This window comes from Pongo pygmaeus, chromosome 11 (assembly GCF_028885625.2).
Source record: "Pongo pygmaeus isolate AG05252 chromosome 11, NHGRI_mPonPyg2-v2.0_pri, whole genome shotgun sequence".
Classification (NCBI taxonomy): Eukaryota; Metazoa; Chordata; class Mammalia; order Primates; family Hominidae; genus Pongo; species Pongo pygmaeus.
In genome coordinates, this window is record NC_072384.2 from 13,721,278 (window position 1) to 13,728,207 (window position 6,930).

Here is a 6,930-nt window from a genome sequence, read left to right on the forward strand (position 1 = left end):
AGAAGAGCAACTCCAAGACACATAATTGTCAGATTCACCAAAGTTGAAATGAAGGAAAAAATGTTAAGGGCAGCCAGAGAGAAAGGTCGGGTTACCATCAAAGGGAAGCCCATCAGACTAACAGCGGATCTCTCAGCAGAAACCCTACAAGCCAGAAGAGAGTGGGGGCCAATATTCAACATTCTTAAAGAAAAGAATTTTCAACCCAGAATTTCATATCCTGCCAAACTAAGCTTCATAAGTGAAGGAGAAATAAAATACTTTACAGACAAGCAAATGCTGACGGATTTTGTCACCACCAGGCCTGCCCTAAAAGAGCTCCTGAAGGAAGTGCTAAACATGGAAAGGCACAACTGGTACCAGCCACTGCAAAATCATACCGAAATCTAAAGACCACCGAGACTAGGAAGAGACTGCATCAACTAACGAGCAAAATAACCAGCTAACATCATAATGACAGGATCAGACTCACACATAAGAATATTAACTTTAAATGTAAATGGACTAAATGCTCCAATTAAAAGACACAAACTGGCAAATTGGATAAAGACTCAAGACCCATCAGTGTGCTGTATTCAGGAAACCCATCTCACGTGCAGAGACACACATAGGCTCAAAATAAAAGGATGGAGGAAGATCTACCAAGCAAATGGAAAACAAAAAAAGGCAGGGGTTGCAATCCTAGTCTCTGATAAAACAGACTTTAAACCAACAAAGATCAAAAGAGACAAAGAAGGCCATTACATAATGGTAAAGGGATTAATTCAACAAGAAGAGATACCTATCCTAAATATATATGCACCCAATACAGGAGCACCCAGATTCATAAAGCAAGTCCTGCGTGACCTACAAAGAGACTTAGACTCCCACACATTAATAATGGGAGACTTTAACACCCCACTGTCAACATTAGACAGATCAACGAAACAGGAAATCAACAAGGATACCCAGGAATTGAACTCAGCTCTGCACCAAGCAGACCTAATAGACATCTACAGAACTCTCCACCCCAAATCAACAGAATATACATTTTTTTCAGCACCACACCACACCTATTCCAAAATTGACCATATACTTGGAAGTAAAGCTCTCCTCAATAAATGTAAAAGAACAGAAATTATAACAAACTATCTCTCAGATCACAGTGCAATCAAGCTAGAACTCAGGATTAAGAATCTCACTCAAAACCGCTCAACTACATGGAAACTGAACAACCTGCTCCTGAATGACTACTGGGTACATAACGAAATGAAGGCAGAAATAAAGATGTTCTTTGAAACCAACGAGAACCAAGACACAACATACCAGAATCTCTGGGATGCATTCAAAGCAGTGTGTAGAGGGAAATTTATAGCACTAAATGCCCACAAGAGAAAGCAGGAAAGATCCAAAATTGACACCCTAACATCACAATTAAAAGAACTAGAAAAGCAAGAGCAAACACATTCGAAAGCTAGCAGAAGGCAAGAAATAACTAAAATCAGAGCAGAACTGAAGGAAATAGAGACACAAAAAACCCTTCAAAAAATTAATGAATCCAGGAGCTGGTTTTTTGAAAGGATCAACAAAATTGATACACCACTAGCAAGATTAATAAAGAAAAAAAGAGAGAAGAATCAAATAGATGCAATAAAAAATGATAAAGGGGATATCACCACCGATCCCACAGAAATACAAACTACCATCAGAGAATATTACAAACACCTCTACGCAAATAAACTAGAAAATCTAGAAGAAATGGATAAATTCCTCAACACATACACCCTCCCAAGACTAAACCAGGAAGAAGTTGAATCTCTGAATAGACCAATAACAGGAGCTGGAATTGTGGCAATAATCAATAGCTTACCAACCAAAAAGAGTCCAGGACCAGATGGGTTCACAGCCGAATTCTACCAGAGGTACAAGGAGGAGCTGGTACCATTCCTTCAGAAACTATTCCAATCAATAGAAAAAGAGGGAATCCTCCCTAACTCATTTTATGAGGCCAGCATCATCCTGATACTAAAGCCTGGCAGAGACACAACAAAAAAAGAGAATTTTAGACCAATATCCTTGATGAACATTGATGCAAAAATCCTCAATAAAATACTGGCAAACCGAATCCAGCAGCACATCAAAAAGCTTATCCACCATGATCAAGTGGGCTTCATCCCTGGGATGCAAGGCTGGTTCAATATACGCAAATCAATAAATGTAATCCAGCATATAAACAGAACCAAAGTCAAAAACCACATGATTATCTCAATAGATGCAGAAAAGGTCTTTGACGAAATTCAACAACACTTCATGCTAAAAACTCTCAACAAATTAGGTATTGATGGGTTGTATCTCAAAATAATAAGAGCTATTTATGACAAACCCACAGCCAATATCATACTGAATGGGCAAAAACTGGAAGCATTCCCTTTGAAAACGGGCACAAGACAGGGATGCCCTCTCTCACCACTTCTATTCAACATAGTGTTGGAAGTTCTGGCCAGGGCAATTAGGCAAGAGAAGGAAATCAAGGGTATTCAATTAGGAAAAGAGGAAGTCAAATTGTCCCTGTTTGCAGATGACATGATAGTATATCTAGAAAACCCCATTGTCTCAGCCCAAAATCTCCTTAAGCTGATAAGCAACTTCAGCAAAGTCTCAGGATACAAAATCAATGTACCAAAATCACAAGCATTCTTATACATCAATAACAGACAAACAGAGAGCCAAATCATGAATGAACTCCCATTCACAATTGCTTCAAAGAGAATAAAATACCTAGGAATCCAACTTACAAGGGATGTGAAGGACCTCTTCAAGGAGAACTACAAACCACTGCTCAAGGAAATAAAAGAGGATACAAACAAATGGAAGAACATCCATGCTCACGGGTAGGAAGAATCAATATCATGAAAATGGCCATCCTTCCCAAGGTAATTTACAGATTCAATGCCATCCCCATCAAGTTACCAATGACTTTCTTCACAGAATTGGAAAAAACTACTTTAAAGTTCATATGGAACCAAAAAAGAGCCCGCATCACCAAGTCAATCCTAAGCCAAAAGAACAAAGCTGGAGGCATCATGCTACCTGACTTCAAACTATACTACAAGGCTACAGTAACCAAAACAGCATGGTACTGGTACCAAAACAGAGACATAGATCAATGGAACAGAACAGAGCCATCAGAAATAATGCCACATATCTACAACTATCTGATCTTTGACAAACCTGAGAAAAACAAGCAATGGGGAAAGGATTCCCTATTTAATAAATGGTGCTGGGAAAACTGGCTAGCCATATGTAGAAAGCTGAAACTGGATCCCTTCCTTACACCTTATGCAAAAATCAATTCAAGATGGATTAAAGACTTAAATGTTAGACCTAAAACCATAAAAACCCTAGAAGAAAACCTAGGCAATACCATTCAGGACATACGCATGGGCAAGGACTTCATGTCTAAAACACCAAAAGCAATGGCAACAAAAGCCAAAATTGACAAATGGGATCTAATTAAACTAAAGAGCTTCTGCACAGCAAAGGAAACTACCATCAGAGTGAACAGGCAACCTACAAAATGGGAGAAAATTTTCGCAAACTACTCATCTGACAAAGGGCTAATATCCAGAATCTACAATGAACTCCAACAAATTTACAAGAAAAAAACAAACAATCCCATCAAAAAGTGGTCAAAGGACATGAACAGACACTTCTCAAAAGAAGACGTTTATGTAGCCAAAAAACACATGAAAAAATGCTCACCATCACTGGCCATCAGAGAAATGCAAATCAAAACCACAATGAGATACCATCTCACACCAGTTAGAATGGCAATCATTAAAAAGTCAGGAAACAACAGGTGCTGGAGAGGATGTGGAGAAATAGGAACACTTTTACACTGTTGGTGGGACTGTAAACTAGTTCAACCCTTGTGGAAGTCAGTGTGGCGATTCCTCAGGGATCTAGAACTAGAAATTCCATTTGACCCAGCCATCCCATTACTGGGTATATACCCAAAGGACTATAAATCATGCTGCTATAAAGACACATGCACACGTATGTTTATTGCGGCATTATTCACAATAGCAAAGACTTGGAACCAACCCAAATGTCCAACAATGATAGACTGGATTAAGAAAATGTGGCACATATACACCATGGAATACTATGCAGCCATAAAAAATGATGAGTTCACGTCCTTTGTAGGGACATGGATGAAATTGGAAATCATCATTCTCAGTAAACTATCGCAAGAACAAAAAACCGAACACCGCATATTCTCACTCATAGGTGGGAATTGAACAATGAGAACACATGGACACAGGAAGGGGAACATCACACTTCGGGGACTGTTGTGGGGTGGGGGGAGGGGGGAGGGAGAGCACTGGGAGATATACCTAATGCTAGATGACGAGTTGGTGGGTGCAGCGCACCAGCATGGCACATGTATACATATGTAACTTACCTGCACGTTGTGCACATGTACCATAGAGCCTAAAGTATAATAAGAAGAAGAAGAAGAAGAAGAAAAAAAAAAATTAGCAAAAAAAAAAAAAAAAGGCACATGCCACCCTGAAGGTAATTGGATATGATTTTTAATATATTTTCTCAGAAAATCAAATTTTTGGAAATATTTAAATTCAAAGCATTCTTTTTGCAATTTTGCATTCTTTTAACCCATTTTTCATTCCATTCTTTCTCATTTAATGTCTTGTTCCATAAATTTTAAAAATAATTAAATGCATAAGTCAAAATGTTTAAGAGTATTCTCTGGTATCTGAATTACTTTGCAGGATCAGATATAATACTGTGGAGAGTAATATCAGCACTTTTATAATTATGAAAATGCTTTTAGGTCAGAAGATACTTAAGCTGAAGATTCATGGGTTACAAAAAGTAAACATTTCAAATTTTAAACTTATTTTCTGGAATGATACTTGCTCTGGAATAATATTCAAAACACTTTTCTGAAATGCATCTAGCCACACGGGAGAATGAGCATGTAAGGAGGTAAAGGGTTGGTGGTGAAAAAATTATAGATTTCAAAGTTATTGTTTGAAATAACCCAAACAAGCAAAACATTAGTATTTTTATCTTGAAATTCTTGGTGAATTTTATGTTCTAGCCCATAATATATTAGTTTATATTAACACAAAATTTCTTCCAAAATGGACATGTCCAAAAGATACACCATGCTGGCGACGGTGGTGGCGGCGGCGGCAGCGGGTTCGGTTGCGCGTGGGGCACGGGGTGGGAGCGGAGCCCAGGCCGGGAGAAGGCGCCGCCGCCAGCGACCATGGGGAACGTGTTGGCTGCCAGCTCGCCGCCTGCAGGGCCGCCACCGCCGCCTGTGCCGCCACCTCCGTCCTCGCCGCCGGGCTTCACGCTGCGGCCGCTGGGAGGCGGCCTGGGCGCCGGCACCAGTACGAGTCGAGGTTCGGAACCGACCTCCGGGGCTGCAACGGCCAGCGCCTCAGGGGCAGCCGAGGATGGGGCCTGCGGCTGCCTGCCCAACCCGAGCACATTCGAGGAGTGACACCGGAAGTGCAAGGAGCTGTTTCCCATTCAGATGGAGGGTGTCAAGCTCACAGTCAACAAAGGGTTGAGTAACCATTTCCAGGTGAACCACACAGTAGCCCTCAGCACAATCAGGGAGTCCAAATACCACTTCGGGGTCACGTATGTGGGGACAAAGCAGCTGAGTCCCACAGAGGCGTTCTCCGTACTGGTGGGTGACATGGACAACAGCGGCAGTCTCAACGCTCAGGTCATTCACCAGCTGGGCCCCGGTCTCAGGTCCAAGATGGCCATCCAGACCCAGCAGTCAAAGTTTGTGAACTGGCAGGTGGACAGGGAGTATTGGGGCTCTGACTCACAGCAGCCATCACCCTGGGGAACTCAGACGTCCTCGTGGGTTCAGGAATCCTCGTAGCCCACTACCTCCAGAGTATCACGCCTTGCCTGGCCCTGGGCAGAGAGCTGGTCTACCACCAGCAGCCTGGAGAGGAGGGCACTGTCACGTCTCTAGCTGGGAAATATACATTGAACAACTGGTTGGCAATGGTAACGTTGGGCCAGGCGGGCATGCACGCAACATACTACCACAAAGCCAGTGACCAGCTGCAGGTGGGTGTGGATTTTGAGACTAGCACAAGGATGCAGGACACCAGCGTCTCCTTTGGATACCAGCTGGACCTGCCCATGGCCAAAGGCTCTGTGGATAGCAACTGGATCATGGGTGCCACGCTGGAGAAGAAGCTCCCGCCCCTGCTCCTGACACTGGCCCTTGGGGCCTTCCTGAATCACTGCAAGAACAAGTTCCAGTGTGGCTTTGGCCTCACCATCGTCTGAGCCCTCCTGGCCCCTGCCTTCCACACCCTTCTGATTCCACCTCCACCTCCACCTCCCCCTGCCACAGAGGGGAGACCTGAGCCCCCCTCCCTTCCCTCCCCCCTCGGGGGTCGGGGGGGGCATCGGAAAGGAGGGACCCCGCCACCCCAGCAGCTGAGGAGGGGATTCTGGAACCGAATGGCGCTTCGGGATTCTGAGTACCAGGGGCAGCGTGCCCAGTGGGCCTGGGGTCCCGGGAGGGATTCTGGAATTGAGGGGCACGCAGGATTCTGAGCACCAGGGGCAGAGGTGGCCAGACAACCTCAGAGAGGAGTGTCCTGGCATCCCCATCCTCCAAAGGGCCTGGGCCCACCCCGAGGGGGCAGCGAAAGGAGCTTCCCCATCCCTGGTCAGTCCACCCTGCCCCATCCACTTTCCCATTTCCTAGGTATAAATCATGTTTGTAAGTTATGGAAGAACTGCGATATTTTACAGAAAAAAACAAAAAACAACAAAAATATACATGGGAAAAAAAAAAGATACACCATGCTTATCTAAGGCTTTTAGTACCTCCTGTCATAGTTGCATATACACCAGACTGAGGGGCACAGAACTAGGGGA

General features: G+C 43.6%; 1 pseudogene; it reads left to right on the top strand.

Moving 5' to 3' along the window:
• The first annotated feature begins 4,569 nt into the window (after nt 1–4,569).
• Nucleotides 4,570–6,522, top strand: LOC134737669 (mitochondrial import receptor subunit TOM40 homolog; annotated as a pseudogene).
• Nucleotides 6,523–6,930: the final 408 nt, after the last annotated feature.